Source organism: Protopterus annectens, chromosome 15.part0, assembly GCF_019279795.1.
Source record: "Protopterus annectens isolate FY-2018-M chromosome 15.part0, PAN1.0, whole genome shotgun sequence".
Taxonomy (NCBI): Eukaryota; Metazoa; Chordata; order Ceratodontiformes; family Protopteridae; genus Protopterus; species Protopterus annectens.
In genome coordinates, this window is record NC_056749.1 from 526,238,523 (window position 1) to 526,254,164 (window position 15,642).

The following is a 15,642-nucleotide window of genomic DNA, read 5'->3' on the forward strand; positions in this document are numbered from 1 at the left end:
TTTTGTCAACTTATTAATGAAAATTTATAGTGGAGCACAAACTTATGTGAACATCAGATCATGTCTATCCTCACCATAAGAAATCCTCAAGGGAACTAGACAAGGTTGTCCTTTGTCACCATTATTGTTTGGTCTTCCAATGGGACCATTTGCTACATATATCAGAAACAAGCAAAATATAAAAGGCTTTCAAATCAATAAGGACTATTTTCCTAAGATACAATTATTTGCTTATGATATGTTGTTAACGTTGGGTGATATTGATGGCTCTTTGCATGATATTATAAATACCTTAAGCATGTTTAAAAGAATTTCAGGGCTTAAATTTAATCATAATAAATCCAAAACATTATCAGTTAACAAAAAGATCAACAAAAACCTAAGAGTGAGTAGCCTTTTTAATTGGGAGAATGATGTATTAGAATATTTGGGTATCAGTATAAACAGTACATGGAAATAGTCCATTAAACTAAACTACAATAATGTAATAACCACCATTAGTGAACTAATCAAAAAATGGAATAAAATGTTTTTCATAACGGAGGATAGGCTCTCTTTAATTAAAATAATAATTTTACCTAAAATTTTGTTTTAAATACAGTCATTAATATACTTCCTCCCAAAAATGTATTTAAAAAAATTAGATTCCATGCTACTTAAATTTTCATGGTTCCCCTTAAAACCTAGGATTGCATATAAATGGCACATTAGAGCTTGGAACAGTAAAGGGATAGCATTCCTTAGCTTAGATCTTTATTCCAAATCAGTTATAATTAATGTAATATTACATTGGATCACACCTACCTATATATCTGGCTGGAAAACAATACATGAGATTCATATAGCTGATGTCAGAACTATAGAAAATCAATTTAAGGAACAATATGGAATAAGGGTTCATTGGCTTTTACATGAATTTTATTTATTTAATAAGAAGATAGATCATTTTTCTTATGACAGTAATCAAATATTTAATAACTTTAAAACTATAATTGATTGTAATCCCAACATTAAAAATTTCTCTTTCTTATATTCCTGTAACATGCTCCCCTGATTGCCTAGATTCTTTCAACATCAATGCGATGCAAAAATTAAAGGAATTTGGAAGCATTACTCTAGCTCCAACACCCTAGCCCAAAGGTTCCTAGAATTTATAAACTCAAATGCTATGGAACAACTTGTTACCACTCCCACAAGGGGGGAAAACATACTGGACCTGATCATCACCAACATGGGGACTCTATGCTCCAGACCAGAAGTGTATCCTTCACTGGTAAGATCAGACCATAAACTAATCTCACTGGATATTCACATCTCGACCCCACCCCATGCCCAGAAAACCACAGTGAAAAGCTTCTCTAAAGCAAATTTCACACTCCTCAAAACCGAGGTGGAATCCTTCAAAGCCCCCGGGCCTGTGGAAAATACGGCCCAGACCGCATAATCCTTTATAAATGCATTCTATGAACACCTTCAGGAATGCATGGATCATGCAATCCCAAATAAAACCAAGACCCAATCCTCCAAAGGCAGACGTCCTGTCTGGTGGACCCCAGCCATAAACAAACTATACAATAGAAGGCGGAAGCTACTACATGATAGAGCAAAATCCCAAAAACGGAAGGCATCTCTGATCAGTATTAGCAAAAAACTACGGGCACTCAGAAAATCGTCTAAGGCCAGCTTCGAGAGAAAAATTGCACAGGACACTAAGGATAATCACAAGGCTTTCTTTAGTTATGTTAGGAACCTGGGTGGGAATTTCCAGATATGCTCAGAATTAGTCCAAAATGACAAAAAATACACCGAACCCACAGACATTGCCAACATCCTAGCTGACAGGTTCAGCGGAAACTCCCCCCCCTCCCCACCAAAAGGGCAAATATCTATCCCAGCAGAATGCTGCCCCCTGACATCTCAGATGCTCAGGTAAGAGCCGCCCTCTCCAAAGCAAAAATCACAGCATCAATGGGACCAGAAGGTGTCCCGGGCTGCGTCCTACATGAACTCCAAGAAGAGCTAAACCCAAACAAAAAACTACTGTTCGATCTCAGCCTTACTGCAGGATATGTACCCAAAGAGTGGTGTACAGCAACAGTGGTCCCTCTCCACAAAGGTGGTGCCTCAACGGATCCTGGAAACTATCGCCCCATAAGCCTGACTAGCTTGGTCTGCAAAACTATGGAAAGGATCATCATGGACCTCATAAATAAAGATATTGGGGACCTACAGACACTGGATCCTACCCAGCTCGGCTTTGTTAAGGGCAGATCCTGCCTCTTAAACCTGGTCGATTTCTCTGAAACAGTCACCAAGGCCATTGACGAGGGGAAGGTGGTCCACACAGCCTACCTGGACCTCGCAAAAGTCTTCAATACAATACCCCACTCGGGCATTATAGATAAGCTCACCAGCTTAAATATAAACCCCTATGTCACTAGATGGGTTGCAAACTGGCTCAAGGACAGAACCCACATGGTTAGAATTGCTGGAGCCATGTCAGACTCCAAACCAGTTACAAGTGACATCCCACAAGGCTCAGTCCTGTGACCTCTCTTGTTCGGTATATATTTCTCGGAGGTACAGGCCAACACAGAAGGACTGTGGCTGACCAAGTTCGCAGATGACTGCAAACTGGGCGCCATAATCGACTCTCCAGCCGACACAAGCATCCTCCAAAAGGGCCTCATAGAAACAGACAGCTGGTGCCAGAGCCATGGCCTCAAGCTAAACACCAAAAAGTGTATAGTCATCCCCTTTGGCAAAAACAAAGTGCCCACAAATTACCACATAGGTCGTAATCCATTAAGTACAGAAGAAGTAATTAGGGACCTGGGGACCCAAGTTGATAGCAATCTCTCATTTGACAACCACGTGGCCAAAGTGGTTAGAAAAACATTTTATATAGCCCACCTAATCATGAAGGGATTCACATCTAGATCAGGGGAGGTCATTGTGCCTCTTTACTCATCCCTCATCAGGCCCATAATTGAGTACAATGCCCCTTTTGGGATATACCTTACCAGACACCTGCAGCAACTGGAAAGACCCCAAAAGTACCTCACCAAGAGGATCAAAGGGCTCAAACTCTTTTCACTTTGAATATTTCTCTTTTCTCTTTTACTGTCTTTTTATAACCTTCCTATAAAATAATGTGAAATAAGTTTCCATTTTTTTATTTTATTTTTTTTGTGTGTGAATGATGAATCCTATGATGTTATGTGAATATTGAATCCTATGATGTTTTCCTGTATACTTGTCTATTCCCACCTCCTTTCTCCTTTTTACCTCAGCTCATTTTTTGTATACTATGTAACTGTGTTTATCTCTATGTGGAGCTTTTCTCCCCGGGCCTCTACTGAAAATGGAAATATATCCAGTTAAACTAGCCCGGTTAACAAATGTAAAATAAATAAAATAAATAAATAAACAGATGACATATGCTGCCCGGTTAAAGAAATTCCAGCTCTACTCAGTGGCATACCACCTGCTCAGAGGCAATCTATGCCTGACGTATAAAGCCATGTCCAACCCGGAATTAATGGACATGCTGCACCTCAGAAAATCCAAATCCCATCGAGCTACGCACTCGAGAGACTTGAACATCAGCACTGAAATAAATAGGACATGCTGGAGGAACAGATTCATAACCCTGAGGCTCCCTTCACTCTGAAATAAAATCCCAGTCCAGGTTAGGCAGAGTCCCTCTTTGACTCTCTTCAAGAGGAATCTTGATGAGTAGATGGGAGATTGTAGCTTTACCCCGGGTATCACTTCTGTGTCACTGTTAGACAGAGGCACAGTATATTAACCTTGAAAAAGGGCATAGCAAAATTAATTTAAAATGGGTGGCGAAAGCCAAACACACTCTGGCTAGGCTTATAAATGCCCTAGGGCAGATAGCCTAGTATGAACCTATGAACCAATGAAAATAACTTGATATTCTGGCATCAGTTTATTGAAAATAAGAGTGTTAAACCACTAACCTCTCTTTTATGTAGTTTTGATAATAGTCAAAACACTTGGTTGTTTATACACTCATTACTGCAGTTTATAGAAATCAAAATGAGAGTATCAATCAACCTAGAGACTATATCTATACCTAGTTTGATGCAGCTTTTTATTAGGTGTTTTGAAAAGACAGATAATCAAAAATGAAGTATCTCACCTATCTATAAGATACTAAGAGAAGACACTCTAAAATTTGACTCAGATTTTTGGAATTACTATATAAAGATTAATGGAGAACAAATATCTGATGAATCCAAAAAATTGCTATTGAATTCTACATATGGTACCTTTTCTTCATTATATTGGAGATTGTATACATGGAAATTTTGAAAAGGAGTTTCTATACTACACATAAAAATAAATCTTATACTCAAAAACAGTGAAAGTAAATGTTGGAAATGTGATAAATTACTAGAGGCCAACTGGGTTCACGTGTTCATTGAATGTAGAAGTGTTGTTCAATATTGGAAAGACTTCAGATATTTTGTAAATGCTTTATGGTCTAACTGTCATATTTCTAACTCATTAATCCTATTTAACGTTCCTATACCTAATTTAATACCTAAATCTCAGATTCAGTTACTCTAGTCAATTCTTGCAATTGCCAGAAAAGTTATTACTTTGAACTGAAAAAGTAAACAAGATTTGATGTTTAAAGATTTTATTAATTTAGTAAAAGCTGTTTGTAAAAAATGAACTGCAAACCATTTGTTATAGAACTCATAACATTACTCATAAAAATAGCATAGTAAAAGCCGGAAAACCTTTTGAATAAATACTGATAACTTCTCATGGATAAAATTGTTTGTCATGAATGAATGTAAATATTGTAAATAGTTTTCTTATTGTTTTATATTATTTGTTATATGTATATTTGCATATGTTTATAATAAAAACAAAATAAAAACTGTTTTTGAAAAAAAAAAAGAATAAGAAAGTTGTTTTCTTAAACATTGTTGTCTTCCTTGTAACCAATTACCAATCCACCATATGATGTATGCATTAACTTTATGTTCCTGGAAACATTTAATAACCTTGTGAGGTAAACTGCCGAAAGCTTTTGCAGGATCCAGAAAAATAACTCCAGGATGTAGGCCCAGATCCAAGGCCATGGTTATCCGTTCATAAAAAGTAATTAAGTTACTAAGAATAGAGCTTCCTTTTATGAAACCATGTGGATTACTATCAAGGATTTCTGTGTTTCCTGCTGATTTCTCAATAAGATCTAATTGGCATCTTTCAAAACATTTTCACAATAAGAAGGTTAAAATGATGGGTCTAAAATTATCCATCTGATCCTTTGAGACACCTTTTTGAGTCAGAGTTACAGAGGACATTTTCCAGGCTTCTGGAACAGTTGTTAATCTAACAGTTTATTTGATATTACACTTAATGTAGGTAAAATAGTAGTTTTCACAGGATTCAGCAAATGACTTGGGATCAGATCAGAGCCCATTGTGGTAGTATCTTTTAACTTAGCAAGGGTTCTGGTAATATCTGTGCTTGTTATCACTGGGCAAGGCCATGTTACAAAATACATGTAGACATCATCCTTATCTATACTATCTCGTCAAATGCTTCAGAAGAATAAATTAAATTTATTGGCAATTTCACTAGACTCAGTAATTGTCTTGTCATTAATTAACAACATCAGTAGTGAAAAAGTATTGCTATTTATTTAATTTATATATCTGTGAAAAGCATTTTTATTTGAGGTATTATTAATTAATTCATTCTCAAAACATATTTTGCATTAGTAATTCCCTTTTTCAAGTTCTTACATGATACATTACATTTCTTTCTCGTCATATTTGAAGGGAACCTTACTAAGTTTTTACAATCTCGAAATTTCTTTGTTCCATCAAACTGGAAAAGTAAAACTGTTTCTCTTTGGTTTTTGAATAGTAGTAACTCCCTCCTGAAGCAGCTTCTCCAAAACAATATATACATTGCAACTATCTGATCTACCAACTACAGTCACCCAATCACATCTCACATAATGCTCAGCAAAACTTTTTAAATCTATATGTTTTAAATGGGCTTTCAATTAAATGTTTGAAAGTCACCTTACTGTCATTTGTGAGGTCGAGGGTAAAGGTGCAAAAGTTTAAAATTGTGAGTGGAAGTCCCATTGCCTCTGAAACATCAACACATAGCTTGCATTTGTAGTTTTGAGCTCCGCTGTTTACAATTGGATTGCACTATAGTAGGGATCAGGAAAACTACTCTTTTCCTCACTGTAGTACAATCTCAGAGTTAGAATATATAGTTAACAGGGGGTGTTGGGGGTGCAGGGTGGCTTGCCCCCTGCAAAACTTTGGTAGTACATCTCTGGATATCCAGGTAATGTCGATAATGTCAATTTCGACATACTGACATTACCACTTTTTGTAAGCAAACAGTGTGCACATTTTCAGCATTTCGGTCTGAGTAAGTCATTACTCGCAAAACCAATTTGCACAAGTTTGATAGTGAACCTTTTAAATGTGTAGCTTTAATTAATGAATTATCAATAACAAATGGGAGAGAGTCATGATCTGATGACCTAATGGATGGAGATCATTTACAGAATGAACTTTAGTTGGTACATTAGTCAATATAAGGTCCAACATATTTTTTCCCTTGGTATTGAATTTCATCAATTGAATAATTTGATAATATTAGACAAGAGCAATAATTTCTTTAGCAAAGTAAGAGCTACTACATAGTGACTCCCAACATATTCTAGGTTCATTTAAATCCCCCAATAATAGTATGTCACCTTTTCAATTCAGACACTCATCTAAATTACATAACTACTCCCTCTGTAGAGCACTGTCCATATTTGGTGTACAATATATATATATATATATATATATATATATATATATATATATATATCATACATGGGCATATTCTAAAATAGGGATAATCTGATTGAGCTATGCATCCATAAAACTACCCCAACAACTCTTGAACCTAGCCTTATGCATTCATATTTAACAAATACTTTTAAGTGAAAAAGAGCAGAATCCCAAGCTTCTGTTATTGCTATGATTTTATATTGTTCTGCAACTATTAAATAGCCTAATTCAGTGAACTTATTTCCTAAGCTTCTAGCATTACTTAAAATACATTTTGCGTGTTCCTGTGTAATTCTGCATTCCCTTTTTGTTCTAATACTAAAAAAAGGACATAACAGGTCAATAATTTTAATAACCATGAAGCTTGCCCAATAGGAATAATGTCTTGAGTGAATAGATGATAATCATAAAAACTCTCTTCCCAGTATTTTAGTAATTGTACATTAAACATCAATGATGTTACTCTTGACCAGTTCTTGATGAGTGGATGGGAGATCATAGGTTTACCCCGGGTATCACTTCTGTGTCACTGTTAGACAGAGGCACAGTATACTAACCTCGAAAAAGGGCATAGCAAAATTAATTTAAAATGGGTGGCGAAAGCCAAACATACTCTGGCTAGGCTTATAAATGCCCTAGGGCAGATAGCCTAGTATGAACCTATGAACCTATGAACCTTACTGCATAAGTAGTCTGTTCAAGAAAAGGATGGAAAAATATCACTCAGGATATAATGGACATTAATCCTTTCTGGATATTCTACTATATTCAATATTGAATTCACCATGTGATTCAGGGGTGTGTATTTTAAATCATTACTCCCCACAAGTATTATATATAGACTATATGCCAGTTTCACTAGTCTCAGTCTTTGCAAAAGCTTAACAATGTCCACTAATCTCAACCCCAAAAGAACAGATAACAGTAAGACAGGACTTATCCATTTTGAATATTTCCAATAACAGGTTTCAGTACTGAATCCCCCAAAATTAACACTTCATGTCATTCACTTATCAATTGAGCTGTTATCTTTTCACTTTCTTTACCATCAACATAATCTAATGTATGATGAGGTTCTGTCTGCTTTATCCTTTTAATATGTCTCCTGAAAGTAATATTTTTATTACATTCATCCAAGTCAGGTGCCAATAAAACAGGAGAATTCTCTGTAGTTCCACAATCTTAATAACATCCATATAGACATAGTGTAAAGCCTACATGGAAGGTACCATGGCCATGTATGCGTAACCCCCTTGGTAGTGCACCATGCATATTAATGAAGGAGCATTACTGAGGGAGAGCCATGTAACACAATTATTGAATCAGTGTAGGGAGTGTGTTACTGTGTCTGGAGATGTGTGACACACCCCTGCACTGTCAAAGTACCAGATATCAATGTAGGCATATGTAATAAAAAGTTTAATTTATTTTTTGTGTGTGTGTTTGCACAGTGCAACATGCAGCAATGGACATGTGCCAGACATCTAAAAATAGAAACCGGATGCATTTAATTATGAATGCAAAGGTCAAGTCTATGCATACCTGAGTGGGTTTGCATGAAGTGGCATGGCTCTTAGTAGTGTTTAAACGTAGCAGAGAAGTATATGTAAAAGTATAGCAGAATTCTACACGTCTACATAGCCAAATGGTTAGAGTGACAGCCTTATGTGCAGTAGGTGCAGGGTTCGAATACAGAGACAGATAATTAAGGATTTATTTTGAAAATACAAATTATGCCAATTCATTTTAAATCCTGTTTTGCTGCTCTCAGTTAAGCTCTGCTAAGCACAGCTAAGCCCTACCAAGCACTGCTTAAACAAGGAATGTTTTAGCACCACTTAGCAATGCCCATTTAAGCATTGCACAACCCAGCTAAGCTGGTTTGTGCACTGCTAAGCATTGCTAAGCATTGCCAGTCTGATCACTGCTCAGCAGAACTCAGCAGGTTTGTACGATGTTAGGCGCCATGCCACATTTTTGAAAATTGCCCATTGGTGGTAAAGGGTGGGGAAAACAGGCTTATTTAAGTGCAACAGGTAAGAATACAGCAGAACCAGTGGGAATTTGAACCTGGCAGGAGCTATGGCAGGTGTTGGAGAGGGTGCATTCTTCCAGGCACAACAGTGGGGCATTCTGGAGTCCAGGGTCATGGTTGAACTCCTTGTAAAATACCATGACATCCAGCTGTTGCAGGGCCAGTACCAGGGGTCTGAGTATAAGTCCAAATCTTGGGACCAGCTAGCACCCAGACTCACCAGTGGTGCAGGTATCCCTCGCACAGGTGAGCAGGGTCATCATCATTTTGATAAGCTAATGAGACAGAAGAGGGGACTTCTGGACACCAGGGTCCAGGATGCTAGAAATGGGAATGCACCCCAAATTTGTAAGTATGATTTGAATTGTTTTACTAATACCTAATCTGAATGTGTGATAGATGGGTAAGCATAATGGTGTGCTTCTCTCCCTATAGCTGCAGAGGAGACAGCACGCAACCTAGTGGCCCATGCAGGGCACCTGGCCAGGTTGCACCATGAGTATGGTGAGTACAGATGTATCTTGTAATCTATAGTCATATAAGCAAGAATGACTAATGTATTAACTAGCATTAAGCATATACAGTTTTGATTGTACTGCAATGAATGTGGCCATAGAGCTGGACTGCAATAAGTGAGTAATGCCAGGTATAGTACAATAAAGATGAAAGCATGAAACCTGAGAATGTTATGGAAATAAAGTCTACTGCATTAATTGTGGAATTACAGCTGTATTGCAACACCTGCATTATACGATCTGTTCTGCAATAAAGACTGGAAAAACATACCAATCATTGCATGAAGTCACCCCTAATAAAGCTGTGTTTTGCAATATGTGTGCATTTTGGGCTGTTATTCATGAAATCGAGTATTACATCTGCTGTGAACTAAAAACACAAACACTACCACTAAGTGACTGAAAGTTAGCTAACAAAGAGTGTTCTGCTAAACTGTACATTTGGAGCTGTACTACAAGATATAATGCATTATAATATTTGTTCTGCACTAAGATCTGAAGGAATGATAGGAAAGCCCAAGGTATAGTGTGACTATCAGGATTCTCTTGTATTAACCATTACATTTCAGCTATATGCATTGATGCATTGATGCTCTGTGGTACACTGCTGCAGGCAAGTATGAAAATGTAATAGGTATAGACTGCAAATATACCATCTGCAACTGTATATGGGTCAGGTAGCCAACCCAGCACTCTAATATGGTTTGTACACATCTGTGATGTCCGTGCACTGGTCCAGCAATCAAGGAGCCTCATTCCTCACCACTAACACCAGTGAAGGGTATCCATATAGGGAAAGAATAATAACTACACACACAGAGATTGCAATCAGTCTGGTGATGGTTTCTCCCTTTCTCTCCAGGTCCCCAATAAGACTCTCCACTGGCACAGCTATAGGGTCCAGATCTCAGCCTAGTGGGCAAGCTAAAACCTCCAACACCCTCTCTGTCCAATCAGTGCTTTGTGTCCCTGCCCAAGTAGCTGACACACACATACTTTGAGATAAAAGTTATATATAACCACACAGACACTCCTGGGCAGGGCTGGCACAGGTTCTCCAGATGTGCCCCTTTTACCAAGAATATACAGTAGTACCACTTGCCACCACCCACTAATAGTTATCAGCTACTAAAAAGGCTCTTAACAAAGGATGTCCAATTATTACTGTGCAATATTATTATCTAAATGGTAAGTGCAACTGAACAGTCAAGGCTTATTGGAGTGGCTTGGCCAGTATCACTAAATACCTGCAATGTACTCTTAGAGCTTAAATTATCTCTACACAAAACAGCTGCAGTTGAAAGGTTTAAAATATTTAATAATAAATAATAAAAACACAAGACAATACTTCTTACTACACGGTGCTAGTGAAGAGTTCATAGATCACAGGGAAATACTTAAAATAATACAGTAGAAAAGTCCTGACAGCAATACAAAAAAACTAATCTAATCTTCCTAGTTCCTAGCTATAGCTAAGAGAAAACACAGTTCTAAAATAAACTTACATATAGAACACAGGCAGAGTGCTGACGAGTTGGACGTTCTCAAGACAAATGCTAAATGCCCTCATTCTTTCTGTCCTTAAATTGATAACACAGTGCCACTGATTCATTTCAGAGTACATCATTTCTTTCTGGTTCACAGGCTAACAGAAACTCAGAGGCTAATAGCCCTTTTGATCGTGCAGCTGGTTAGGAAGCCAGAGCAATAAAAGAAATTATACATGTAAATTCCAGCCATTAACTCTGGCCTCAAAATAATAGGCAGGATACATCCCACTAGACATTTTGGCTCTGAGTTTTAGTTAAAAAATTTCACAATGCTTGACTTTTCGGCTTTCTTACAGCAGAGTGCACTGTTGTTACATTTTTTCAGTTCAACATTCAATACAGTCTTTTCACATTTAAGAGAACAAGTCTGTAGCTTACATTAATATTTACAAATGACAGAATTATCTATAAAATGATTTCTGGCTAGACTGGCAGCCTTCACCTATCTTCACAACATCACAGATATTTCCACCCAGTCTGGGTATATAGTGTACACCTGCATTCTATGTATTACTATACAGTTCACCTACTATCTCTGTCATGCATGAATCTCATGCATGTGTCTTCAACTGTTAATGCAGTGTTGTATAACATTCAACTTCTATTACCAGGTAATATTTTGCTAGTAGGTGAGTTCTAGGCAAATAGTAATCAATCAACATGCAGCAGTGACTCAGTAGGTCAGTTTGATAAGTGCTAGGTCTGATGTATATTTTGTCACACACACAGACCAGGGTTCAAGTCTAGTGAGAAGTACTAGTAAATATTATTGAATCACTTATGCATTGTTAACAAATGTTCTCCCCACAGGAATTACAGGCAAATAAATGGCTGCAATAGCCCTTAGAATGGGTTAATAATCTGTGTGTTAAGACATAACACAGTGTTAACAGCATTGCTCAACATTGTGATAAGACTTCAGAAAATAAAGGCAACAAGTACAATACTGATAAAAGTTTATACAATAAATAAAATGTGTAGTCTTGCTATGGGTGTATGCCTGGTGTGTCTGTAAATGTCAGCTGATAGTCTAACCCCAGAAATGCTACATCTAAATAAATCCCAGTCTCTCTGCACCACATGCTCCAGAGACCTCAACCCCATTACCAAAATCAAAAGAACATATTGGAGGGACAGGTTCATAACCCAGAGACTGCTCATGCTCTGGAATAGACTTTCCATACATGTCAAGCAGAGCACCTCACTGGCCCTCTTCAAGAGAAATCTTGATGAGTGGATAAGAAATACAAAGTTCACCCCGGGGATCACTCCGGTGGCTCTACTTGATAGAGGCACTGGGAACTGACGTTGGGCAGCACAATTCCAGGGCACTTCTATGGGCTAGGCTTGTAAAGGCTCCAGGGCCATTAGCCTAGTACACACCCATGAACCTATGAACAAATAGCTTGCAAATGCACCTGCTGCAGTATTGACTCAGTAGCTCAGTCTGTTAAATTCCTAGCATGCTGTACATTTTGCCACCCACAGTCCTGGGTTTAAATCCAGTGAGTTGCACTTCAATTACATGCTTGGTAATATAGCAAATAATGACTGAGTCCTGCAATTTTAACCAAAACAGGTTCCTACTACTGCATTCGCTGCTACCTATGTTAGCACATCAAAGGCCTCTAGGTAGGGACACACTACACACATATGTATAGGCTACTATATGTCACCTAACACTCTCGATTGGCACTGTTACATAACATATATACCTTAACACATGCCTCACCTGGATTGTTATGGGTACCCTCACCCTGGCTCTGCTGTAATGACAGAACTGACACTGCTCCCTCACTGACACATACAGCTTGCTGTCTTCCAATGTGCTCACACTCCCAGTATGAGTCCTAGGCAAAAAGCAGCAGCTTCAGCCTGCAAAATATGCAGCAGTATGTTCAGCTACCCACTACAAACCTACCATACCTCACAAACCCCTAGAACAAGGGATCCATACTACACCCACACATGAAGGGGTGGGGGGGCAAAGGTGAAGTGACAGGGACATCTGTCACAGTCTACCCCTACAAACACACACAGCTGACCAGCAGCTACTGCGGTAGCATGTATATACTGATGTTTATGACATGTGACACTCACATTTGTCTTCCCCCTTACTGACTTCAACCCACATTGTTTAACACTGAACTGCCACATAATCAGAAAGATATTTGACAATGGCCAGACATAGCATGCACAACTGTGGACATACCACATAAATCCCAACAGTGGACATTATTTGTATCTACCCTCTGTGATGCTGTAGTCTCCACACCTCAGTAATGTCGATCTCAAAGTCTAGGAAAGGGGCCAAGGCCTACATGAAGGCCTTAAATATTGCACTGTTGTACCATGTCATTGGCTAATGAAAGTGCAACCCAGATGCTCTGGATACAATTAGCAAGTCTGAGCCACAGATTGGTGCACAGGCACTCACCTGTTATTGAGCATTACCTACAAAAGGCAAGCAGCTGCCTATGGTAAACAGATCTGTAACTTGCTTTACCATGACAGACTGTGATTTCAGAATCATTTTTCTTCAGGATTTCTGCATAAAAGGATTACAGAACTCTACCAGGTATGTAATACAAGTACACATCCAATGGGATGCAGATGGGAGGATGCAATTATGGGGACTAGGGATTACAGCTATAGGCTTCTAGTAACTCTCTGGGAATGACATGTTGCTGATAGTCTGCTGTCCACAAGCTACAGGCATGCCTTTCAACTCTGCCTGTTGTGACTTAGATCACACCTGTGACCCTGTCACTCCCGACGGTCGGCTGCTTTATGAATGCTACTGGATTGTGTGTTAGACATAGTGACAGTCAGTAATGGTGGACACAGATGGAATATCACTTGATGTAATGTGTCATTCAGCTCCTCTCAGTGTGTGAATGTCACACAGGAATAGTTCAGACTTTGTACCGGTATTCCTGACTGTCCCTGATTTACTCTGGCTAGGTCAGTGTTTTATCAACATTCATACCTCATTGCTTGGCAGCTATAGCTACCATAGCTAGCAACCCCATACAGCAGGACTGCAGGTCATAGCCATTAGTAGTGGAGGGACACAGGCACAAACTCAGCAACAGAGAGTACATATTAATCATACAAAGTAAGGGTATGAATACAGTAACAGATATTACTGTAGCATAACTGTTTTCTGAGGGTTCTGGCATGTGACAGACAGATTCTGCACATTCTAAGAACAACCACAAATTTTTGTCCTACCGTTTGCCAGACATCCACGTTTCTGGCAAAGGTACCACATATATCAAGCACATGTACGCATTCCGCAAACTTCTTTGTACAGGAGAATTAGGACACTTACAGGGAAGATATCCTACAGCACATCTGCATTGCTGCCTGTCATTGTGGCACACCGATGTTGCTGGACTGTCCCCATATACTTATAATAACACACACCTATTTGTCGAGCAGTGGCTGTCTGACATGATACTGGGATGTTGCCCACAGGGGACACACCACAATAGATGGCATTGATGGGAATGGAGACATACAGCACACTCCATCACGGCACACAGGGACATAACCAGTATTGCTACTAAGTTGCTGATAGCAACATACATACTGTGTTGATAGACAGTGGTGTATGACATGGTAAGTAGCAGTGTATATTGCAGGCCAATTTCGATGTGCAGGGTTTGTACATAGTTGAGAGCACTGTATGTGGTCCTGTGATGTGTTCCCCTATACTTGTCTTTCAGAAAGGATGTATAGATGGAGGCACCCACCATTTTCCGCTGTGGAAAATGATGTTATCCTGGATGGCATCAGACTGCTTCATAACATTCTGCTCTCCAGGACTTGCCAGAATTGTAAGCAACATGCAACACTGTGGACTGACCTTGTCACAGCAGTCAACCATGTAGGGCTACAGGACAGAAGCTACAAGCAGGTCCACCACAGGGCAACTGACATGGTAAATGCTGCATGGCAAAGGGCCGCTGCTGTGACCAGGGACCATGCTGCCACCGGTGGAGGGCCTGCAGCAGTAGAACCACTCTCAACCACAGAGGAATTCCTGGTGAATCTGGGATCAACCACGAGCTCCCAAGCATCCATCACCCCATATATCCTGGAGGTGGGTGCCATAGCATCCACAGCAGAGGAGCATCCAGGTAATTCTCCTGTGTTCATCATTGTAATACTGTATCAGTCATTGTGGCAGCCGCTGCATACCAGTACATGGATGTCAAGTCAATCTGCATTGGGTGGGGTCATTTGTAAGGTACACTTGTGCACACATACTTAGAATGTCAGCAATGTAGGCAGTATCACAGTACCTACTGTACATGTTGCTATACACACGTATTATCCTGTAACAATGCCACATTTGTTATTGCTGACAATACTTCTCCCTCACATTTCCATAGGTACATCAGGTGTGGCTGGAGTCCAATGTCTTGTACCTGGTGAGTGTGATACTGATTTTGTATGGATCATATATAGCCTAAGAATGTTAATGGCTGCCATTTTACTGTATACACAACTGATATGCTTAACCAGAGTACACTACTTGTATGTTAATTTTCAAAGGGGTTAACTGAAGTGTATTGAATCAGTAATCACAGTAGTGTATGTGCAGGAGCTGTAACATATTTGCACTTATTTTTGTGAAGGTCTATGCAGTCTACAATACATGGGGCAATAGTATGCTGAAG